Here is a 26,367-nt window from a genome sequence, read left to right as displayed (position 1 = left end):
TGACACGCGTGGGCTTGCCATGAGTCAGTTGACTCCATTGGCAATAATAAGTGTTTAATGAATGCTAGTTATTATCATAAATATCTATAGATAATATAAGGCTTTTGTACAATTTAAGAGTAGAAATATAGTCATCTCATTTCTTTAGAAAAGCACTCAAATCCTCTTCATGAGCATTAACTATACCAGGTTCTCTGCTAAGTGCTGTAATTAATTATAATTAATTAATTATAATTATAATTAATTAATTATAATCCTGCTGCAACCTTTTGGAGAATACATTCCTTTATACATGAGCAAACCAGGGATTAGAGAGGTTAAATAACCTTGACAAGATCAAGGTTAGTAAGCTGGTAAGATGGAGGTAGGATTCGAACCCAGGCTTATTTAGACAAGATCCTTAGTAATGCTGGGTCTCAAAAGCTCTAACAGAGTCTTAGTCAGTAATAGAACACTTCAGAAATTTGTACCTTATAAAAATAACTGAAACATCATCTTTGAAGACAAGTAACTACAATGTTAGCTAGTAGTTTATAATATACAAAATAGATTCAGCCCGTTTCAACCTTACAGTCCTCCAGTATGTCCAACATTATCTAAAAACTTAATTGGTTTCAGTTCTGTCTATACAGCTATTTAAAATTAGCATTTTTCCATTAAAATTGGTGGTTGTCGTATGGCGGTCTATGGACCTTGTACTTGTCACTTGCTTGGCGAAGAGGTAATATTTTGGTGCCTCCTGGTTCCTTGACTGCTCTTCAAGTCCCCAAAGGTGCCAAAACGAGGAATCAGTTGTGATCTTAAGGGAGGCTGGGCCTTCTAAAGACAAGCTGGGCACAAACTTTGATACCATCCCACTGTAAGACCCATGAGTGTGTTTTATTAGAACTTTTCAAATCTTCTATTAGACAGTAAAAAGGATTATCACTGAAAAACTATGAACCTTAAATACGAAAAGTGAATTAATACTGGAATTAATGTAAATTCAAAACTGGGTCTGCCCACTTTTAGCCATTCTCTTGCTATTGTTGGAGACACTAGATGCTCACTATGGTTAAGAGACCATTTGCTAAACCAAACAAATTTGAGTTTGAGTTTCCTCTTTGCAAGTTATTGCTAACAAGTTTATATAGCACCATTGAGCAACAGTTCTGTTGTCAGTAAAATGGGAATAAGACTTTTCTTGTCAGAGCCAATGAGAGGTTTAAATGAAATGAAGCATATAACACTTAGACCAGGGCATAGCAATTACTAGGTGCTGGGAAAATGCTTTGCTGCTGTGGTTACTTTAATTAGTCTCATACTCAGGGAAGTCTCTGACTGAAAGAAGATGTTCCAAAAGATGTCCTATCTTTTATGTTCGACTCACAGAGACCCCTCCTTGGGTTTCCGAGGCACTATCACTACGGGAGAAGATTGCCCCATCTTCCGAGGAGTGGCTGGTGATCTTTCATAGTATTAAATTAAAAAAACTCACTGCCATTGGGTCGATTCCAACTTATAACAACACCCACTGGGATTCTAAGACCATAAATCTTTATGGAAGTAGATTACCTTATCTTCCTTCTGTGGAGGAGCTGGTGGGTTTGAACCACCAACCTTCTGGTTAACAGTCAAATGCCTTAGGCACTGCGCTACCGGAGCTCCTTTTATAGTATTAGAATTGTTATTTAACTTATACTTTAAACTGAGGAGGCTCATTAGCAAAATTCCAACCCAATGAGATTTAATGAATCTTTTGTAAATAGTTCGGGAGGTTCTGTACATTTTGAAAACCACACCCTGTTTTTCTTGCACTTAGTTGTAAGAATCAAACTCTATTCTATCCTTTTTCATACCGGAAGTTATCATTCAATTGTTCAACATGAAACGGTTATAGAGAATTTGGACACATCCCCCAAACCCTGTTCTGTCTCAAGAAAGTGGAGGGGGGAACTCAGCATGGCAGTGTAAATGCTTAGCCACATTTTTACTATTTTATTAACACTTTGTTCTTTATACTATATTTAAACAAATTATAATTTTTATAATTATACTTTATTTAAATAATTTGTTATTGGATGGAACATGTGAACGTCTTTCCTTGGCTTCTACAACACTTCCATCTCCCACATTCACTCTTACTTTTTTTTTTTTTTGTCTTTTTATTGTGATTTGGGTGAAAGTTTACAGAGAAAATTGGTTGTCCATTCAACAATTGATACACATTTTGTTTTGTGACACTGATTGCAGTTGCCACAATGTAACAGAACTCTTTTCACTTTCTTTTTGTGTTTACAGTTTTGGTTCCTCCTTCTTTCCTATCTCTTTCTGCCTTCTGAGCTTTATTCCTTGGCAAATGCTGCCCTTTTGATCTTGTATATGAGGAGTGTGTATCTCGCTGTGTTATTGTTCACCTTACAGGCCTGCCTATTATTTGGCTGAAAGTCAGGCCACCAGGGGTAAGTTCAGTTCCAAACTTGAAGGATGACTAAGAGCCATAGTCTCAGGGGTTCTACCAATGCCTATCAGTAAGCCTGGCCTTTTTTTTTTTTTTTAAATGATTTTGAGTTTTCCACAGTTCTCTCTCATTTGTTTAGGACCTTCTAACATGATCCTTTTCAGAGAGGTCAGTAGTCGTAACTGGGCGCCATCTAGCTTTTCTGGTTGTCAGGGTTGAGGAGGCTGGGGTTCTAGTCATCCATTAGTCCTTTGGACTGACTAGTTGTTTCTGTGCCTGTTTGATATTCTTCACTCTTCTTTACTGTGGTCAGGGAGAGACCAATAGTTGCACCCTATATGGCCACTCAAAAACTTATTAGACCCTAGTCACTTGACTACTCACCAAAGTAGGATGTAGAACATTGTCTTTATGGACTATGTTACACCAATTGCCCTTGATGTTCCTTGAGTCTATGCTTCTGAGATCCTAGGCCCAGCGATTCATTCCTTCAAAATATTTGTTTATGACTAAGAAGTTTTCAAAACTTCGTCCCCTGTATATAAGGTTGACATTTCAAACCCATCAGCCTCTCTGCAGAAGGAAGATGGGGCAATCTACTTCCATAAAGGTTTACTGCCTCAGAAACCCAATGGGGGTCATTATGAGTTGGAATCGACTTGATGACAGTGAGTTGGAGTTTTTTTTAAAAAATGCATTTTATTGAAATACAATTTATGTACAGTGAAATACACAAAACTAAAGTGACATGGGTCAATGCATTTCTTTTTTTGTGTTCCCACCCCTGGCAACCAACAAAGAAAGTTTCCCTCCATATATAAACCTTTCCCTTACCCTCCACGACAACAAACTAACACTATATTTTTCCTTCTGTGATTGACTTATTTCACTCAGCATAATGTCCTCCAAGTTCATCCATATTATGCAGTGTTTTGCAGACTCTACATTATTCTTTATTGCTGCATAGTATTCCATTATGTGTATGTACCATAGTTTGGTCATCCACTCTTCCGCTGATGGGCATGTAGGTTATTTATATCTTTTTGCTATTGTAAATAACGCTGCAATGAACATGAGTGTGCATATATCTGTTCCTGTCCTGGCTCTCACCTCTCTAGGATATATACCTAGTAATGGGATTGATGGGTCAAATGGTATCTCCAATTCCAGCTTTCTAAGGAATTGCCATATTGCTTTCCACAGTGGTTGTATCACTTTACAGTCCCTGCAGCAGTATATGAGAGTCCAAATCTCTCCCCATCCCTGCCAGAATTTGTTATCTTCTGTCTCGTTGAACCTTGCCATCAGTGCTGGGATGAGACGGTATCTCATTATTGTTTTTATTTGTATCTCTCTGATGGCCAATGATTGTGAGCATCTCTTCATGTATTAGCTAGCCACCTGAATATCCTCCTTGGTGAAGTGTCTATTCATGTCTTCTGTCCATTTTTCAACTGGATTGTTAATTCCTTTGCTATTGAGGTGTTGGAGTTTTCTGTAAATCTTAGAGATAAGTCCTTTGTCAGCTATGTAATTATCGGCAAATATGAATTTGTTGCTGTCATTTTAGTTATGTGCTTTTTTGTGGTGTTGATTTCTTTGTTGCATATCATTTTCTATGCTGAGCTCGTATTGTTTATGAATCATGCTATCACTTACTTGGTTGCTATTGTTACAGTATCGGCTAAATATGTGTGCCAGTCCTCTTTTTTATTTTGATGTGAAGGTTTATCATTTCTCTTTGAGGTTACCCTGTGATTTATAGTTTTCTTCCCAAGTTTAGAACAGTCTGTTCTATCTTGTAGTTGTCTTGACTTCCCTACCATCTAGAAGTTCTGTAATGACACAGTTTTTTCCCCGCTTTTTTGGTTTGTAGTTGTCTCATTTGTCAACTGATGTCTCTGGTTCACTGTTTACAATCTTGTAAGCTTCTTTACTTTGCATACTTCCATAGCTGGGTTGATTTCTGGGTTATATCATCAATTGTGTTAATAGTCATTGTTATTTGCTGTTGTTGCTTCTCTGTCCCAAGGGCTCCCTTTAACATCTCTTGTAAGGTTGATCTGGTTTTAACAAATTCCCTTAATTTCTGCTTACCTGGAAATGTCCTAATTTCACCATCGTATTTGTGGGACAATTTTGCTGGATACAGAATTCTTGGTTGGAAATTTTTCTCTTTCAGTGTTTTATATATACCATCCCATTGTCTTCTTGCCTGCATGGTTCCTGCCGAGAAATCCGAGCTTAGTCTTAATGGTTGCCCATTGTAGGTAACTTTTCATCTTCCCCATGCTGCTCTCATAATTCTTTCTTTGTCTTTGGTTTTGGTGAGTATGACGATGATATGTCTGGGTGATTTTCTTTTGGAGTCTATCCTGTTTGGGGCTTGTTGAACTTCCTGAATGCATATATTCTTATCTATTATCATGCCTGGAAAATTCTCTTCCAACAAATCATCAACAATTTGCTCTGTGGTTTTATTTGTCTCTTCCAGTTCTGCAATTCTGATTGTTGTTGTTGTTATTTGCCGTCGAGTCGGCCCCGACTCATAGCGACCCCTCCTTGGGTTTCCGAGGCAGTATCACTACGGAAGTAGGATTGCCTAACCTTCCTTCCAAGGAGTGGCTGGTGGGTTTGAACCGTCAGCCTTCTGGTTAGCAGTCAAGTGCCTTAGCCACTATGCTACCAGAGCTCCTGCAATTCTGATTAGACTTAGGTTATTCCTTTTGATGGTATCCCACATGAACCTTAAGCTTTCTTCATTTTGTCTTGATCTTTTTTCTGATTGATCAGTTCCAAAGAAGTGTTCAGGTATTTGCCTTCAATCTCTCTAATTCTGTCTTTCATTGATTTACTTCTACTGCTTTGCTCGTTCAATGTCTTATCTATTGCTGAAAATTTAGTATTAATCTTCTGTATTTCTGTCTGTAGATTTTGTATCAGTTCTAATTTTTCATTTATTTTGTCATTTTGTTTTTGTATTGTCTTTGGAATTGTTCTAGGGTTTTCTCTGTGTTTCCCTTGATCAGTCTCTCAGTCTGTTGAAGGTACTTAAATATAATTCTTTTGAATTCCTTATCAGTGAGTTCCATTGCTGAGTCTTCCTCAGGAATGTGTTTTGGGTCTGTATCCTGGTCCCTTGTTTCTCCTGCTTTATCTTTCTTCTTTGTATGGACTGTGATGCTCTGTTGTCTCCGAAACATTGTGACATTTTTGTGTTTATATTTAATTGGTGATTGTATGTTGGAGTGGCTTGCTCACAATTTTCGTTTTCTTTGTATTTTATCCACGCAAGCAGAGTACTGTGCTGTGCTCCTCTATTCACTAGTTGACAGCATTTATATACTCATCACCTGTCTCCTTTCCTGTTGTCAGCCTCAGCCTCTTGTATGCCCCTGCCAACCTTGCCAAACAGAGCCTACTCCTAGGTCCCTGGAATCTGAATGAGAATGCTATCACTTTAAAGTCCAAAATGACCACTGGTTATAAACATTCAAAATGGCTGCTCCCTCAGTCACTTTAAATGTCCAAAATGGCTACCGCTTGTAAACATTCAAAATGGTGGTGCTCTATCAAAATGACTGCACCCTTGATCACTCTAAATATCCAAAATGGCTGCCCTGTGTTAACAATCAAAATGGCTGCACCCTCCCGACAGCGGAAAGTGAACAGCTCAGGTTGTCTCTTTCCTTTCTGTTTCCCTTCCAGTCATAGGGCACCAGCGCAGTCATCCTGTAGCCCTTGGTGAGCAAGGCTGATCTTTAGGTCAGTTCTCAGGTCCCAACACCACTTGGAAATATTCAGGCTGTTGGTCCCGTCAGGGTAGTGGACAGTCTGCAGCTCTATCTCTGTACTCAGTATTTTTGTTCAGGTTTTTCCAGTAGTTGGTGCCTAATCCATTTCTGTATAGTTCCTTTCAAAACTCAGGGCTCCAAGATTATCTTCTGTATCTCTGTCAATTGATTTTTCTTTTCTTTGTTGAAGAGGGTCTGTGTCTCTTGTCTGCCTATTCCTCCATCTTACCAGAAGTCCCTTTTTATTTTTATTCAAGTATTTTCATAGATAGATTTGCAGCAAGTGTAAATACTAGCTTTCCTTCACCAATTTCCTAAATATTCATTTTCCCAGAAAAAAATATATACTTGCTTATTTCTTTTGATGCTAGATTGGAAGGGCTGTAACTGAATATCATCTCAGAAGTTTTCATTCCCATGCATCATTTAGAAAACTAGATTAATCATATTTGTTATAATTTGAAGCCTTTTACTAAATAGTTAATTATTATAGGAGGACCCTAGGTGGCACGAACAGTTTTCACTTGACTATCAAGCTAAAGATTGGACATTCAAACCCACCTAGCAGTGCCATGGAAGAAAGACCTGGTGATCTGCTTCCATAAATATTACAGCCAGAAAACCCTGTGAAGCAGTTCCACTCTGTAAAATGTGCAGGCACCATGAGCTGGAATTGACCCAATGGTAATGGATTTTTGGTTTTGTTCTTGGTTTTGTTTTAGAAGCAATAGTATTTGTTATAACCTGAAACCTTGTATTAAATAGTTAATCATTATAACAGCAAATCACACCAAACTCGCTACCTTCGAGTTAATTCTATTATAACACACAATAGGCAAAATATAATATCTCCAAATACATTCTGAAAAGACATGAAAAAATACTAGATACAATTGGCAGTGATAATTAGTCATGGCCTTCTGATGAAAAGCCTCATAATAAAGGAAATAATAAAGAGGTTTTCCTGATTCTGGACACATGCAACTTGAAAGGTAAAAAAAGAATAATTTTAAAATTATTAAGAAACCTTAAAGTCTGTTTTAAAAATTAAACATTTAATTTGCAGCTTATGAGTGAGCTGTGTATTGTCACATTGTTATCATGTATTGCAGAACTGTTTTATGAGAATTCTGACAAAATGAGTAATTATGAATACAAGTAATATCACTCCTGCCATGTAAATCTGGGCTTAGAAGTTGCAAAGCTTGAAAATGACATAGATGTTTCTAACTCAAAGTAGTTACTGTAAAATGTTTAGTACTTAAAATTCAACTTTTGACAAATTATTAATGAGGACTATTGAAGCAACAGACTCTTTTCATTGAAGCCTATATGAAAATAGTTTGTTCTATACTAAAGCATGTAATTTTATTGCTGGAAGAATTCTCAGACAACTTTGTTATCAATCTCCTCATTGTTTAGATGGGGAAGCTGAGGTTCAGATTGAATTAGGAATTTCTTGGTAGAAGACCAAAGCTATTTACATGTATTGGTTAAATTGGTTAAAGAAGGAGCTGTGGTAGTATAGCAGTTAAGGCATTCTGGCTGCTTATCAAAAGATCAGTGGTTCAAACTCACCACCAGCTATTCCACAGAAAAACGATGAGGCAGTCTACTTCCATAAATATTTACAGCCTTGGAAACCAAATGGGGGTCAGTATAAGTCAGCATCAACTTGATGGCAGAGAGTTTGGGGGTTTTTTGGTGGGTCAAGTTATAAGTTCCAAACAATAGAATCCACTCTGACTAGTTTAAGCAAAAAACAAAACAAAATAAAAGGAATTATTCTTGAGGAATAGTGGATATGTCACAGGAAAATCTAAGAGGGTGTAGCAGTTGAAATCTAAAGCTTCATAGCCAGGGATAATGCCCAGCCACATGGTGTGGGCTTCTCCTGTTAAGACTCAACCAGCCACCACAGCCCAGCACCTGGCACAGAAGAAGAAATAACTTCTCTCCCAGCCTGGAGGGGAGAAGCTCTACCAAGGAATAAGCACCATCAGAGAAAGTAGTACTTTTGTGATATTGGTCCTGGTTCTGATATAATAATTAATAATATTAACTTTGTTATCATGCTTTTCAAATAAAGAGTTACTTACTTTTTTCATCTGTAATACCAGTAAGGGACAGTGGCATTGAGTAAGAAGAAGACATAGAGAGGTACATGGGAGGTAAAGACAACAAAGAGGAACCTTTTTGCATGTACAGTACTACATTGTCAGTGATGATAAGCGTTGTTCTATGGGTAGGTAGAAGGATGGACAGGCTGAATGATCGTGTATGTTTGGGCAGGGGGGAGTGTGCCCGTGACTGTGTATAGAGTTGGCAGATGATGTTTTTGTATAAGATTGTCCAGGTATATAGTAGAGGTGACAAGGGACAAAGTTGTGGTGGCTTCTTGGCCACAGCCAGCTACTCTGAGGGGGGAAGTAGTTGGAACTGTGGGCTTGGGACCATGGTCATTGGGGACTTCAAGATCAATTGGGATACCATACTACACAAAAAATGTTCTACATCCTACTTTGATGAGTAGCAGCTGGGGTTTTAAAAGCTTGTAAGTGACCATCTAGATATAACGATGGGCCTCTCCTCATCCAGAGCAAGGAAGAATGAAGAAAACCAAAGACATGTGGAAACAGTTAGTCCAGGGGACTAGTAGACCATGTGATCCTCGCCTATATGACCATGAGACCAGAACTAAATGGTGCCTGGCTGCCACTGTCAACTACTCAGAGGGGGATCGGTTCAGGGGTACTGGATAGAATGGGAGAACAATGTGGAAGAAAACCAAAAATCATTAAAAAAAAAAAAGACCAGGTTTGCTGGTCTGATAGAGCCTGGTGAAACCCCTGAGACTAAGGCCCCTAGTCACCCTTCAGGGCTGCAACTGAACTCACTCCTATAACTTCTAGCCAAACAATAGATAGGCATATTGGCTGAACACTTAAATTAGGTAGATACACTGCTTGGAGTGATTAATCATGGTAAAACAGAAGGACAGTGTTTGCACAGGGAGATATCTGTGGGGGGTGGGGATCGGGAGTGCATGGGAGGGAAGGACACAGGGGAAAGGTAACCCCTGGGAGGAAGTGGGAAGAGAGCTGTTACACTGTGGGGAATTACAGTCAATAGCATGAAACAAAATGTGTATGAACTGCTGTATGGAAAATGAATTTGTTCTGTAAATTTTCGCCCAAATCACAATTAAAATTAAAAAGAAAAAGAAAAAAAGAGCAGTGAGAGAGCTAGATAAACTTGGTAGAAAGGAGCTCTGGTGACATAGTGCCTAAGGCATTTGATTGCTAACCAGAAGGTTGGCAGTTCAAACCCACCAGCCACTCCACAGGAGGAAGACTGGGCAGTCTACTTCCATAAAGATTTACCACCTTGAAAACCCAAAGGGAGTCACTGTGAGTCGGAATCGACTTGAAGGCAGTGAGTTTGGTTTTTCTGGTTTTAATATGTCAGAAAGTTCCAGCATTTAACATGAGTGTCACCTTACTATACTCATGTATCACAAGTGGTTTGTAAGATGAATCTGTATGCTAAACAGGGAAAATTCTTAATTAAAAAAATTATATATTTTAATGTGCTATAAAAAGTAAACTAGCACATCAAACCCATGATGTTGTAGATATTTTTGCTTAAGACAAGGCTAAATTAGAATTTTAAAAGTAAGTCTATTTAAAGAAAACATTAAACCTGCTGTGGTTGAGTCATGGTGACCCTGTGTGTGTCAAAGTAGCACTGTGCTCCATAGGCTATTCAGTGGCTGTCACCTTTTGGAGCTAGATTGCCAGGTCTTTCTTCCAAAGTGCATCTGGGTGTACTTGAACCGCCAGCCTCTTGGTTAGTAATTGAGTACTAAGCCATTAGCACCATCTATGAACTCCATAAAAAAAAAAATTTAAGTAAGCATAATATAGATAGGGAAGATTTAAAAAAATGTATCCTGTAGCTAATGTACAAATGACTGAAATTTGGGAAACTGGATCTAGAGAGTGATTCTTATATTTTAAAATACACATTGAATAGATGGTATTTTTATTAAAATGAAGATTCTGATTCAAGTGTGGAGTGAAGCTGAGATTCTGTTTCTGATGCTGATGGTCTGGCAACCACAGTTAAAGTAACAAAAATACTGAATTGTGTTGAATGTGGGCATTTAGACTTACCTTAGTTTACCTAAGCATCAGTTGGGAAATCTGATTATAAGTGCAGATTCCCAGGTTGCAAGCCAAGAAATTCTGATTAGCCAGGGTGGGGCAAGGCTCAGGAATTTATATATTTAGTAACTATGCCGAGTGTCTCAGATATGTATGATCTGAGAACCCCAATTGGAGAAAGGATGAACATGAGGAATGTTCATTACATTACACAGTACATTGTTGTTGTTGTGTGCCATTGAGTCAGACCCGACTCATAGCGACCCCTCCTTGGGTTGCCGAGGCAGTATCACTATGGAAGTAGAGTGCCCCATCTTCCTTCCGAGGAGTGGCTGGTGGGTTTGAACCGCCAGCCTTCTGGTTAGCAGTCAACTGCCTTAGGCACTATGCTACCAGAGCTCCTACACAGTACATTAGAGGAATAATAATGTACCACTTCATCTTTAAGGAAAGGAGCCTCCTATCGCCTGGCCTGCAATGTAATAGTCTTTGGAAAGTTTATTTCATAACCATATGCATACTCATGTATATTATTCAGAAGCACAGAAATACCTTCATTGAGAGAGTCTGATGGCTGCCGAACACTGGAGGCTGGGAGGCCTGACCCATCCCTGTCGGGGTGTGGCCTGAGGAAGTTACCCAGTGCTGTTTTTGCCACAGGAAAAAATGCATACCAGTGAAACCTAGATGTACTGAGGTTTAGTTAAAAAAAATAAGAAATAAAAAATACATTTTTAATTTAAAAAATAAAGGAAAGAAAATATTAAGGAACAATAAATAGGGAATATTTAAGCTGTACTTTCATCGAGAAGTATTTATTGTAAGGATAGGATCTTCAGCTCAGGTAAGATTTTAGAGTTGGAAAGCCTCTTAGTTTCAATAGCTTTCTTTAAAAGAAGTAAAAGAAAGAAATAAGGTGGCTGGGAAGGGGAAGCCAGAGGGACCTCATGCTTTGTGTGGCGTGGTATGGGGTATAGGGCAGTACAAATGATGTCTCCCTCATTTTTAAGGCAGTCGCCTCCGGCTGAGCTGGAGGTCACTCCATCTGGGCCATTGAATCATTGCTTAGCTACCAGTGGTTACGCATGAGGTTTTTGTACCTCAAACACTGACCACTGCTCACACAACAAAGCTTAGGGTCTGGAGTCTTTGTTGTGGTTAGTTTGACTTTGGGAAAAGTTGGTTTGCCGTATTTCTTTTAAAATTTCATAACTATTTTTCTCTTACTTCATCAAACCAAAAAATCAAACCTGTTGCTGTTGAGTTCATTCCAACCCACACCCTTGGGGATAGAGTAGAGCTGCCCCATAGGATTTCCAAGGCTGTGATCTATACAGAAAGAGACACGTCTTTCTTCCCTGTTTATGCCATACTCACTGCCGTTGAGTTGGATCCCACTCATAGTGACCCCTCCTTGGGTTTCTGAAGCAGTATCACTACGAAAGTAGATTGCCCAATCTTCCTTCTGAGGAGTAGCTGGTGCGTTTGAACCACCAGCCTTCTGGTTAGCAGTCAAATACCTTAGGCACTAGGCCACCAGAGCTCCTTCTATAGTTTTCCTTTGGCATACTATTAAAAAGAGCATTTCCTTTCCCCCATGTATGTATATACCTATTTATTTACTCATTCATTCAGTTATAGCAGTATAGACTCTTCTTAATCAGTAGCTTAAAATCCATTACTATTATTTATTTTAAAGTTTTTAATCATAATAATATATTATGTACAGTAATTCAGTCAAATTACTTTTTCAAACTGCTCATCTAAAAAATCCATTATACAATTAGAAATGTATTTAGAAATGCTGAGTTATAGTCATTATCAATTTACTTTGTAGTTTAAAAAGAGGTCTTTGGGGGAGTGTATTTGCAAAGAGCTCTCACTGCTACTCCCACATTCTGGTAGTGTCAGTATGACAGCCCTAGGAACGACAGACCTGTCATACCTGGCAGTGTGCACCCTACACGTGCCCTACGTTATTTAGCAGCGCCAGGGATGACAGCCTCATGACAAGTCAGGGAAGTGGGGGTGGAGGTAGGGGAAGGCTGCCTCCTGCAACCAACCGTCTGGAGCTCTTGGGGCGGGGCTGCTCCAGGAGGAGGGCTGGGAGGATCCTGCGTAGTCACATTCTGCAGCTCTGCTGGGGCTCAAAACTGAAACCACTGGGCCGTACCCTAGCAGGAATGAAAACATCCTAAAACCAGTGTGGTGCGGCTGCAGACGGGAAGCTCCCTGCCAGAGTCGGAACGCAGAGTGAGTACTGATTTCTGGCTGCTTTACTCCAAGGCTGCATGGGCTTTGGATCCGCGCAGTCTGGGCGGCCGCCTTTTGCCTGGGCCCTGCTTTTCTAAAGCTTGGATTCTGGAAGCTCACTCCCCAGGCTTGGAATGTGTGTTCTTATCTTGACCCTGAGGATACATTTCTTCCCAAATGGTGTCTAAGTTAAAGTGTGTACTGTTGATCACAATTGTTGCTGGCTTTTCAATTGGGAGTGGATCTGGTGACCAGGACATGGTAGGGTTACAAAACAAGGAATTTGTGTGACAGGCAGGATTCTGAGAAGAAAAGCAGCAGCTATGTGGATTTGGTTTAGCACTTTTGTCTCTAGAGTTAGAGCCCCTCCTCCTTCCTGAACCCCCTTCCCCCACCACTGTGTTGACCTCTGTTTTAGACAGTGAGCTCACTCTGTATGACCTTTCCGTGTACCTGATCTATGCTGGGTGTGTCAGCATGTTGTAACATGTTTCCATTCTATTTCCTTGAACACACCTTGAGATAGGTATGTATATGTGGGATAGCATCATGGAGAGTTACCTTGTACTTCTCTTTCAAGTATGCAAAGTGTTTTTCCAGAGATTTTACACTTTCCTATGTACTGATAAGGAGCTCTGATGGCACAGTGGTTAAAGTGCTTGGCTGCTGGCAGTTTGAATCCATCACTCCATGGGAGAAAGGCGTGACAGTCTGCTTCTGTAAAGATTTGTTGTTGTTATGTGTCGTTGAGTTGGACCCGACTCATAGCAACCCCTCCTTGGGTTCCCAAGGCAGTATCACTACGGAAGTAGATTGCCCCATCTTTTGGTGGGTTTGAACCGCCAGCCTTCTGGTTAGCAGTCAAGTGCCTCAGGCACTACGCTACCCTTGGAAACCCAGTGGGTCAGTTCTGCTCTGTACTATAGGGTCGCTATGAGTTGAAATTGATTCCAGGGGAGTGGGTTTGTTTTTTTTTTTTTTTTTTTTTGATGTATGTACTGATGGGGTCCCAGTATTCTCCAGCTATGAAATGGACAAGAGGGCAAGTTCCTTATTCCCATTTTATAGCTTGAGAAAATGAGGCAGAGTAAGTCAACTTCTCTAATGGGTGGGACTTTGGGGCCTTCCAACTAATCTTCTAGGAAGCTACCTGTGCACCAAAGAAACAGGACTGCTGAATAAGCAGCTCTGTAAAGTTTGCTGTTTGAGATATTTCCTGGAGAAAAACCTCTGCATTGCAGGAAAGCTCAAACAAGGAGTGGCGTCTGCTGTTCAAAAGGGAAATGTTTGTTTTCTAACGAAGTAAAGAGCGCCCCTCCTAATTTGTTGCTTGTAGACACTGAATTCAACTTCTCTGCGTTGATTTTTCAGTATCTAAAAGGAATATTGAACTGCTGGGTATACGGTGGGAAGGGAGACAGTATTGTATAGGATTGAAAGGAAGTAATAGAATGTGAAATTTACAAAATACTGGGGCACTAGGAAAAGCCACATCTGCAGAATGATAGAGAAGAGGATAGGCTGCCAACAGCCACAAGGGTGGAGTGGGAATTGGTGTGAATGCAGTGAGGACTGTGTGATACTGTTTATAAAGCAGTACAGTCAAGCATAAATATTAGTTGTGGTTCACTTCACATGCTTTGCAAGAGGATTCCCAATGCATGAGAGAAGTTGATTATAGTATTAGTAGTGAATTTCAGCTCCTTGGTTGTTCTCTGGTAGAATTGACTGAGTATAACGTCTCCTCCACAATGAAAATTTAAGAGTATCTTATAAAATCACAGTTTGAAAGAATGAAATCTACAAGAAAAGAAAGCCATTAGGAAACCATGAAGATTTAATTTGAACTAGGTAACTTTTTAGAATCAGCCAGGTATTTATGTTCCTTTTCATTGTTGTAATAACAGTTTTATCTTTAAGGCATGTCACTTTAAAAAAAAAAAAAAAGTTCATTGTGATTTGGGTGAAAGTTTACAGAGCAAATTCATTTTCCATACAGCAGTTCATACACATTTTGTTTCATGACATTGACTGCAATTCCCCACAGTTTAACAGTTCTCTTCCCACTTCCTCCCTGTGGTTACCTCTTCTCTGTGTCCTTGTTTCCCATGCATTGCTGCACTCCCCCTACCCCACCAGCTATCTCCTGGTGCGAACACTGCTATTTTGTTCTGGCAGGATTGATTGCTCTGAGGAGTGTATCTACCTGATGTAAATGTCCACCCTGTATACCTGTCTGTTGTTTGGCTGGAAGCCATAGCAATGAGTTCAGTTCTAGATCTGAAGGGTAACTAGGGGCTTGGGGGGTTACCCTTCAGGGTCTTGGGCATCTCACCAGGCTCTATCAGACCTGGTCTTTTTTTGAGTTTTGTTCCACATTGTTCTCCCACTCTGTCCAGGATCTCCTACACAGATCCCCCACCGAGTGGTTGACAGAGGTAGCCGGACACCATCCAGTTCTTCTGGTCTCATGGTCATATAGGCTGATGATCTCATGGTCTACTAGTCCCTTGGGCTAATTGTTTCCATGCATCTTTGGTTTTCTTCCTTCTTCTTTGCTCTGGATGAGTAGAGACCCATTGTTGCATCTAGATGGCCGCTTACAAGCTTTTAAGACCTCAGTTGCTGCTTTCCTGTCACTTTGTAGGTGAACTATTTACTTTTCCCAAAAATATGAATTATCTAATTGGTGAAAAAGAAAAAAAAATAAATAAACAGTTGCCATGGAGTCAATTCTGTCATGACAACCCCATGTGTTGCATAGTAGCACTGTGCTCCATAGGGTTTTCAAGGCAAATCTCCAGGCCTTTCTTCTGAGGTGCCTCTGGTTGGGTTCAAACTTCCAACTTTTCTATTAGTGGTCGAGTGCTTAACCTTTCGTTCCTCCTAATGGTCGTCTTGTTTAAGTCAATAATCCACAACCCACATTCTCCAGCATACATATATATCTTTGTATCTTTTCCTTCTTTTTACCTCATCACTCTCTCATTTTGGAGACCATAAGAGTTTGGAATACATGTTTTAGCCATCCCAGTATACCTGAGATCATGAAGAATATATTTTATCCTATAGTTTTTCTGACATAATGAATTAATAATCTGTATACTGGAAAATTACAGTAGGTCTTCAAAAGCAATTGCATTTTATTATTTTTTTCCCTGTGACTAGCTCTTAACTTAAAAATATCAGCTACCCTGTGTTTCTCAGTAAGGGATATGTTGGCATTTTGGGTGATAACTCTAAGTTGGGCAGGGATGTCTTGCTCTGACTGAATGCCAAAGCCTGACCAGAAGCACTCCCACACATGTTTAAATACCCTCTAGTTGGATGCTAACTTCCCTTGTTAAGAACTACTGAACTCCACTATTTTTGTGGAAAGCCAAAAAATTATTAGTATTATTATTTCCATTTTTCGAAGGCACTTTACAGCATCTCCTGTGACTTGTAATGATAGCTTCTGAGTGAGTCTGTATGTTTAGACATTGGTCTCCATTGGAGATTTAGGTGTAGACTATTTAATTTTACTGCTAACAAGATGATGATGTCATTTAGCCCATGCCCTATAGTATCCTCCTGTCTGCAGTAGGCTATAATAATAATTAGAAAGTGACTGATAGGTTGCAGAAAGAATAGGTCACCATAATCAATTAGAAGAGAGTTCTAATAGTTATAAGTTCTTGCTGTTAGGTCCCATCGAATTGATTCTGACTCATAGTGACCCCATGTGCAACAGAATGAAACATGCCAGTCCTGCACCATCCTCACAATTATTGCTATGTGTGAGCCCATTGCTACAGCCACTTTTTCAGTCCATCTCAATGAGAGTCTTCCTCTTTTTTGCTTGGCCTCATGAGGAGGAATGATATTCTTTTGCAGGGACTGGTCCCTCCTGATAACATGTCCAAAGTATGTGAGATGAGGTCTCACCATCCTTGCTCCTAAGGAGCATTCTTGCTGTACTTTCTTTCAAGACAGATGTCTTCATTCTTGTGGCAGTCTATTTTCTGAAAATGACTATGCTGAGTTCTTTACATGCTGTGATGATAATTCAGCTATGAGGTAGTATTTTTGGTCCTCTACTGCTGCTAACAAAATACCACAAAAGGTGGCTTCAACAAACAGGAGTTTATTCTCTTACAGTTTAGGGGTCTGAGTTCAAAGTGCCAAGCTGTAGGGGCTGGGTGAAAGCCCCCTGACCTTGGACTTTAGCCCTAGCTCTTGCTCCTGGCCCACTGGAGCTAGAGGTGTCTCTTCACTCAGGCAGCTGCTGGCTGCTGAGGCTAACTAGCGTAAGGTTGATAAACTAAGTGGCACAGTCCCAATATTACCAAACAACGTGGCAGGCCACTAGTTCAAGTCCAGAGATAGTCCCAAGATCAGCAGGAAACATGGCAGGCTGCTAACTGAAGACTCTGCTACCTGCAGGGTCCAAGCATGCCAAAAAGCTCCAGAGACGTTTCTCAAAACTTCTCCTTATAAACTGGAAGCAGACCACGTCCCTAGGCAGCTACACAGCTGCTCCAGTAGATCCTACTATGGAGTTGATTACCAATCACATTATGAGGAATAACCACATCTAGCTACCCGGCCACTCAAAACCAGGCCCAGCCAAGTTAACGCATAACTAGCACAGTTCACCCCTTGTCAATGTGGCACCTGTACCGATCTCCTTCATTGGGTGGCTTCAGTCCCCTAGTTCATCTGAGTAGCAACCTCATGCCCTTGGTCTGGCAGTCCCTGTTTCTCTATCTCTTGGGCATGGCAACCCTGCCCTCTCACTTTGGGGCAGCGGCTGCAGCCCCATCCCACTGGCGCACACAAATGAGCGGCCACACACTCCAGAACCAAGGTGGTGAAGATCTGACCCTTTGAAACCTAGGAGGCTGTGGTAGTTCTCCCCCAAAGGCCATGGTCCTACCCTTTGAGGCTGAGGTAGCTCTACTTCCCATTTCCTTGGTCTCTCGGCTTCTGCCAATTCATGCCCCAGGGCAACCCACTCTGCCAGGAATCTTTCTGCTCAAGAGGCATTTATCTTTCTTGATCCATGGGTTAACCAACCGGCTATTCCATCTCGTGCTGGGTGTCTTCTACCAGTTAGTTCCCACTTTGCCAGGAAGCTGCCTATCCAATGGCATCCAGCTCTCTCCTCCGTGGGTGGTAAGCCTATTGCTGGCTAATGCCAGTCTCTCTGCTCTGCTGCTGCCATCTCTTTGCTGGGGTCTCAGTGCAGAGATCTCAGGTCAAGGACGCACTCCACTCTTGTTTACGCGTTTTAGGTATCTGTCAGGGTGGCACCCAACTCTCTTGGTACCATATTCTGTTTTTGGTTGCCTCATGCTGCTCTAACAGAAAATACCTCCTTTTTCTGGCAATATAAAAATTGGCAGAAAATACCACAAATAGGATGGTTGAACAAATAGGGATTTTATTCTCTTACAGTTTAGCAGGCTAGAAGTCCAAGTTCAAAGTGTCAGCTCTAGGGGCTGGGTGAAAGCCCCTTCACCTTGGGATTCAGCTCTGCCTCGTGTTCCTGGCCCATTTGGGCTGGAGGTGTCTTTTCACTTAGACAGCTGCTGGCTGCTGAGGCTAACAAGCCTAATGTTGACAAATAAAGTGACACAGTCCCAATATTACCAAACAACATGGCAGGCCACTAGTTCAAGTCGAGAGACAGTTCCAAGATCAGGGGAAAGCGTAGTAGGCTGCTAAATGAAGACTGGCTACCTGCAGGGTCCAAGCATGCCAAAAAGCTTCAGAGACCTTTCTCAAAATGTCTCCTTATGTACTGGGAGCAGACCACATCCTGAAGTAGATTCTGCCTTGGAGTTGATTACCAATCTCATCATGGGGAATCACTACGTTCAGCTGCCCAGCTACTCAAAACCAGGCCCAGCCAAGTTGACACATAACCTTAACTGCCACAGGTAGCTACTCTTATTTTGCCTGTTTTATAGATTAAGAAAATAAGAGTCTGATTTCTTACTATCATACTGTATTATTTCTCAGTACATGTTCAACAGCTCTCCATAAAACACTTTCCAAAAAATGAGCTTGAGTGAATGAAAAGTTATCATTATGGTCTCATTCAGCTACAGTTACTTCTGTTCTTATTCGAATGCAGATTTTTTACTATACTGTGAGCCCCTCTAAGACAGGACCCACATCTTTGTACCCCTATAGTTTCTACCATGGTGCCTCCTACATAGCAAATTCTCAGTAAATATTTATTGAATGGAAAAAAATACTGATTTTATTATGATATGAATAGATCCCTAAGAAGCTGTTGCATTAACATAAAGATTTATTCTGGGTAAGTAGGAAAGGTAAAAAAAAAAAAGGAGAGTTAATTTTATTCTCTATACCCAAAGGGGGACGCTATAAGTCGCAATTGACTCAATGGCAGTGAGTTTGGTTTTTTGGTTTTTTACACTTTACAAATTAAGTTTTTAAAGCTTAACATCTGTTTGGTTTTTGGCTAAAGATTAAAGAGTAGATAATCAGAAAAGAAGCAGTTCTGGTGGTACAATGGCTAGTGCTCAGCTCCTAACCAAAGGTCAACAGTTCAAACCCACTAGCCTCTCTGAAGGAGAAAGATGTGGCAGTCTGTTCCTGTAAAGATTACAGCCTAGAAAACCCTATGGGGCAGTTTTACTCTGTCATATGGGGTCACTATGAGCCAGAATCGACTTGATGGAACCTAACAATAACCATCAGAAAAGATCAATCAAGAAAGCCCCGGGTCTAGATATGATACTGGGGATACAGAGTGAGGCATGAGCCATGTAGAGAGAACATGAAAAGTACTAGAATAACATTGCTGTCAAGGTCTACAAAAGCTCAACGGAAGACTGAGGAAAGGGGTATGGGGTTCAGTTTGGGGGGCTGTTGTGCAGATGAACATTAGGCATGTGAATCCCAAAAGGAGATCTGCAACCAGGAGGCTGAGCTAAAGCAAAAGCAAAAAAAAAAAAAAAAAAAACAACCAGACACAGAGTTCGAGATCACAGAGGCAGGATACATGCCCAAATTCCCAAGAATTGGCTCACCATTCATTAGTTCCTTCCTCTCCTTCTCTGATACTTTCCCAAGACTTCCAATCCAGAGAGACTATGCTGTTTTTCCCTAAACATATGTGCTATTTTGTGGGATTGAGAGTTCTGGTTAATTCTAGGAGCTTCTAATGTGATGTATTGCACTGGACAACTCTTCAGTAAAAGACCTCTTTAAAGTATTAAAAAGAAAAGATGTCACCTTGAGGACTGAGGTTTGCCTGACCCAACAACGACAAAATCTATACTCAACTGTCATTGAGTCAATTTTGACTAATAGTGACCCTGTAGGCAACTGTAGAATTTCCATAATCTTTATGGAAGCAGACTGCCACATCTTTTCCCATGGTGTGGCTGGTGATTTTAAACCACTGAACTTTCAGTTAGCATCCAAGCACTTTATCCACTGTGCCATCAGGGCTTTTGACCCAAATCATGGTATTTTCAGTTGCTTCGTATGCATCAGAAAGCTGAACAATGAATAAGGAAGGCCGATGCCTTTGAATTATTATGTTAAATATTGAATATACCATGGACTGACAGAAAAATGAACGAGTCTGTCTTGGAAGAAGTACAGAATGCTCCTTAGAAGCAAGGATCGTGAGACTTTGTCTTATTAGTTTGAACTTATCAGGATGGACGTTCTCTGGAGAAGGAAGGACATTATGCTTGGTAATGGGTCAGTGGAAAAGAGAAAGACCCTCAGTTAGATGGATTGACAAAGTGGCTGTAACAGTGGGCTCAAACAACAGCAATTGTGAGAATGGCACAGGACCGGCAGTGTTTTGTTTTGTACATAGGGTCACTATGAGTCAGAACCGACTCCTCAGCATCGAACAACACAACTGATGAGCTGCTCTGGACACTCTTCCCTTGTAGACAGATTGAACTGCCTTCAGATATCAGCTGTACCAGAGAATTCTATTTTCCCTGAGGCTCTACACATTTTACTAGTGACCCCCGCCCCCAGCAGCCTGGGTCTGTGTGGTCAGTCCTGTAATCAGCTTTCAAAGGTTGCATGTTCCTGTTGCTCATCTTCCTGTTTCTTTCTTCATTAACCAACCCAGTGTGCTGAGGAGGACAGACAACCTCATCAACAGTCAGAATAAACGACCCCTGAATTCTATATATCTATCTCTTAATGACACATTTATCTTGGTCTAATTTCTTATTTCATGTCTGCCTGCTATCACCAGGAGGATACATATCCTGAACTAGATTAGGAGAACCTTAGATCTCATTTTACTCACCTTTTGTTATTTTTGCTGATTCCTTTCAGAGGAGAGGATGGCATACCTTAGTTATAAAATTGTTGCTTGGTCTCTTAGTGGTGGTGTATGTTTATGTCCTAGAGATCCCTGTGCAATTCTTAAAAAAAAAAAAAAAAAAAGATTTATTTGGGGAGTATTCCTTACATGTAAATTAGAGGGTTTGGGTCTGTTTTTATAGAATTTAATTTGCTAAACACGTTCCTTTTCATATTGCCAACTCATTTTTAATGAGTTTACAACTCATCTATATAGTTGGTACATATTGATCATAAGACAAATAGGGGAGAAGTACATGAGTGGTGAAGGTAACCCTGACTAGAATCTCACCAGTAAGTCACTGATGGGTTAGTAATGAATGTTAAAGGGAATTGTAATATAAGCAAGACCTGTATAGTAGCACAAAGTTGTGCTTCAACAGCTGGGGGTCTCCTCAGAAAAAGGAAGAGAAGGTTTTTGGTCCTCAAAGAAAGTACAGATGAGTAGGGTAATCCCACAGACTTGCCCAAGGACCTGCACACTGCCATCACTTGTCCTGGGGGTGCTCTGCACCTTCTTGGAATTCTCTAAGACAGTACTGTATGAAGTGTGCACATCAAATTGACCTGAGTTACCATTAAAGGACTCCTTGGGTGAGTCAGACAGTTAATGTGCAGGGCTACTAACCAAAAGTTTGAAGGTTCAAGTCTACAGAGCAGTGCCTCAGAAGAAACGCCTGGCATTATACTTCCCAACAATCAGCCATTGAAGAGCCTGTGAAGAACAGTTCTACTCTGACACAAGGCTGCTATGAGTTACAGTTAGCTCGGAGGCAACTGGACCTTGTTAAAAATGGCTGTTTTCCCAGCTCTGCCTCATACCTACCCAGTCAGATTCACTAAGGGTGGGGCTGGGGAATACGGCCTATTAGAATCTCTAGATAAATCCTCAGACCTCATAAAGTTTGATAACCACTGTTTTAAGGAGTGGGTTGGACGATAGAGCCCATCTGTAAGTAGTCTTCATTTGGCCTTAGTAGGGCAGTGTAATCTTGATGAGGATTCTAGCAATCCATAGGGGTTCAGGCTTTCTGGATCATACTTAGTGGCCCTAAGGAGTTCTGGACTGATTGATGTTCATGGCCCACTTTTGCAGTCTGAGCAATGACCTAAAATTATCCCTGTTTCACTCAAAGTTGTCATAAAAAATTGAGACCCTCTTTAAAAAAAAATTACTGTGAATTACTGTGATTTGGGTGAAAGTTTACAGAGCAAATTCATTTTCCATACAGCAGCTCACATATTCTGTCTCATGACATTGACTGCAATTTCCCACAGTGTCACAGCTCCCCTCTCACTTTCTCCCCATAGTTACCTTTTCCCTATATCCTTCCCTCCCATGCACTCCTATCCCCCCCAGCTGTCTCCCTGCACGTACACAGCCCTTCTATTCTCCCATGAATAATCTCTTAAAGGGGTGTACACTGTAGTAAATTACTTTGTGTGGCTTTTCTACCCATAAGTCTTTGTAAACACCAAGGTGGGATTTGCTATGAGCAACTGAGGAGCTCCTGATTGCTGAAGTTGTCCACCTGGAGTATTTCTGTTGGGAGTGGCACAAAACAATGTTCTGGGAGGTGCCCACTCTCTCTCAGGTGCTTAGAGTTCTGATGCTATAATTGGCTAGTTTGACCACCCTGCCGGGCTCAAAAGGAGGCCTCCTGGAGAACTCTCTCTGACTGCTGGTGGAGGAAGACGTGCTGCCGAAAGAGACACACACCCCTGCAAGAGACACGTGCTGTTGGGAAAGAGACGCAAGAGACACGCATCACTGAGTGAGACACCGAGGGACCAGCACTGCTGGGAAGGAGACTGTGAGAGACTGTTGGCTGAGAGATGGTGGGCTGAGAGAGAGACTGAGCATTTTTCCCGAACGCAAATGGTAGCTTGGTGCTTCCCTAATAAACCTTGTAATCTGTGAGTTCTATGTGGCCACTGCAGTGAATTATCGAACCAAGGAGAGGTGGTGGGTGCTCTGGGAGGAACGGTTGGAGAAAGGGCTGGAGGGAGGCAGCATGTCTAGCCTGGCAGTAATAGGCCTTGGGTTACTGCTGGTAACCCTGTCTTCCTCTAGTAAGATTAGAGGAGGTCAGAACATGTGGCCACCTTGCCGTTTTTGCAGGGTGTATCTACCTAATGTAAATGTACACCTCATATGCCTGTCTTTTGTTTGGGTGGAAGCCACAGGTGTGGGTTCAATTTCAGACCTGAAGGGCAGCTAGGGGCATAGTCTTAGGGGTTCCACCAGGCTCTATCAGACCAGTAAATCTGCTCCTTTTTTGTTGTTGTTGTTTAATGATTTTGAGTTTTGTTGCACATTGTTTTTCCACTCTATCCAGGATCGAGATTGAGACCCTCTTAATATGTGAGCATACCTCTCTGAACTCTGTAATGCATTGAGGCCCACTGCACAAGTGACTTAAGTATCAAATACTAGGAGTAGACCCTAGAACCTCCAGAATTGCCCAGGATAGAGTGGGAGGCAGAGATAGGAGGATTGAGAGAACACTGATCCTACAGAGAAACTAGGGCCTAAGCATATTTTTTTCTTTATTAGCCACAGGGTGAGTGTGGCCAGGGAAAGTAGCAGAAAATGGAAACATTTGTATATTTTTAAGTTATGTCTGCTTCTGTCTACTTCCTCCTATATCATGAAAATAGGAAATTGTGTTTTGATTCAACAGAATGAATATAACTTTGATACAACTCTATGAGTATGAGTAGTAATTATCAGAATCTCTGAATACAAATGTTCTCATGCTGACAGTATGTCTAAAATAGTGCCTTATATGCTTTTAGACATACATTGTCTTATCATATTTATTTACAAAGATTTGTCAGATTCAGAAGGAAACCTGGTGGCACAGTGGCTAAAGCACTTAGCTGCTTATGAAGAAGTTGGTAGTTCGAACCCACCAGGTGCTCCTCTGGAGAAAGATGTGTCAGTCTATTTCTGTAAAGATTTACAGCCTTGGAAATCCTACAAGACATTGTGTGCTGTTCTATAGGGTCACTATGAGTCAGAATCAACTTGGTAGCAGTGAGTGTCTCAGATTCAGAGAGTTTGGTCTATGGAAGGATCTGAAACTTACGACCCAAATTTTTATCTTCCAAGATTCTTAACATTTTATTTACATTTAAAATCTCTTTATTTTTCTGTGCTATGTTCTGGTAATGTCCTTAGATCTCTCTTGCAATTGCCTAAATCTCTCTTCAACTACATGTAGTTTATAATTCATAGTTTATATTCAGAAGAAACCATGATGGCACAGTGGCTAAAGCACTTAGCTGCTAATGAATAAATAAACGTTTATTTCTTAAATGCAGTTGCTCCCATTTTTGTAACTGGTGACTCCCTTAGGTGCTTTACTGCTTGATGAAATTTGAAAAATGTGACGTAGAGCCCATCTTCAGTGAAGAGTTTCTCACGAGAGTCCTTTTTCTCATGTATTGCAGACATGTCTCTGTTCTTGTTAGGTACTCATCGAGTTGGGTCAGTCTCACAAAGACCCTGTGTACAACAGAACAAAACACTGCCCAGTCATGCTCCAGTCTCTTGCTATACCTGAGCCCATCATTGCAGCCGCTGTTTCAATCTACCTTGTTGAAAGCCTTCCCCTTTTTTGCTGACCCTCTACTTTACCAAGCATGATATCCTTCTCTAGAGAATGGTCCCTTCTGGCAACATGACCAAAGTAGGAGGAGAGATGAAGTCTGGCCATTCTCACTTTCAAGGAGCATTCCAGGTATACTTCTTTCAGGACAGACTTGTTAGTTCTTCTGGCAGTCCATGGTACTTTCAGTATTCTTCGCCAGCACCACAACTCAAAAGCACCAACTCTTCTTCAGTCGTCCTTATTTATTGTCCAGCTCTCACATGTGTATGAGGTGACTGAAAATACCATGGCTTGGGTCAAGTGCACCTTAGTATTCAAAAAGACATCTATACTGTTCAGCATTTTAAAGAGGTCTTTTGCAGTAGATTTGCCCAATGCAGTACATCATCTGATTTTTTAACTGCTGCTTCCTTTGGTGTTGATTGTGGAACCAAGTAATATGAAATCTTTAACAACTTCAGTCTGCTCTTCACTTATCATTATACTGCTTTTTGGTCCACTTGTGAGGATTTTAGTTTTCTTTATGTTGAGATGTAATCCATACTGCAGACTGTAGTTTTTAATCTTCATCAGTTAGTGCTTCAAGTCTTCTTCAGTTTCAGCAGGCAAGGTTGTGTCATCTGCATATTGCAGGTTGCTAGTGACTCTTCTTCCAATCCTGATGCCATGTTCTTCTTCATATAGTCTGGCTTCTCGAATTATTTGCTCAACATACAGATTGAATAAGTATGGTGAAAGGATACAACCCTGATACACTCCCTTCGTGATTTTAAACCATGCAGTATCCCCTTGATCTGTTCAAACAGCAGCCTCCTAATCCATGTACAGGTTCCTCATGAGCACAAGTAAGTGTCCTGGAATTCCCATTCTTCTCAATATTATCCATAATTTGTTATGATCCAGACAGTCAGATGCCTTTGCGTAGTCAGTTTTCACTTGTGTGTGACATCAATGATATTGTTTGATAATTTCCACATTCTGTGGGATCACCTTTCTTTGGAATGGGTACAAATAAGGATATCTTCCAGTCAGTTGGCCAGCTAGCTGTCTTCCAAATTTCTTGTCATAGATAAGTAAGTAACTCCAGTGCAGCATCCGTTTGTTGAAACATCTCAATGGGCATTCCATCAGTTCCTGGAGCCTTGTTTTTCACTCAGTCCTTCAGTGCAGCTTTGACTTCTTCCTTCAGTACCATTGGTTCTTGATCATACGCCACCGTCTGAAATAGATTAACACTGACCAGTTCTTTTTGGTACAGTGACTGTGTATTCCTTCCATCTTCTTTTGATAGTTTCTGTATCATTCAATATTATGCCCATAGAATCTTTCAAAATTGCAACTCAGAGCTTGAATTTTTCCTTCAGTTCTTTCAACTTAAGAAATGCCGAATGTGTTCTTCCTTTTTGGTTTTCTTAACTCCAGGTCTTTGCACATTTCACTATAATAATTGACTTTGTTATCTCAAGCTGCTCTTTGAAATCTTCTGTTCAACTCTTTTATCTTGTCATTTTTTCCATTAGCCAGCATTTGGTATTTTCTGTCTTGTTGAACTTTGCTGTTAGTTCTGAGGCCAGATGGTTTCTCATTGTTGTTTTGAATTGCATCTCTCTAATGGCTAATGAGGTGCAGGCTGGATTCAGAAGAGGACATGGAACATTGGATATCATTGCTGATGTCAGATGGATCTTGGCTCAAAGCAAAGAATACCAGAAAGATGTTTACTTGTGTTTTATTGACTATGC

The 26,367-nt window shown here is 40.8% G+C and overlaps 1 protein-coding gene across 1 annotated transcript in view; it reads left to right on the top strand.

Moving 5' to 3' along the window:
* Positions 1 to 26,367, top strand: part of CAST (calpastatin) — a 176,855-nt gene that overhangs the window by 45,585 nt on the left and 104,903 nt on the right. The window lies entirely within an intron of this gene.

Source organism: Orycteropus afer, unplaced genomic scaffold (genome assembly GCF_000298275.1).
Source record: "Orycteropus afer afer isolate SDZICR_OR568_19922 unplaced genomic scaffold, OryAfe1.0 scaffold00093, whole genome shotgun sequence".
NCBI lineage: Eukaryota > Metazoa > Chordata > Mammalia > Tubulidentata > Orycteropodidae > Orycteropus > Orycteropus afer.
The sequence above is the reverse complement of the archived record's forward strand: the minus strand, read 5'-3'. Positions and strand labels throughout refer to the sequence as shown.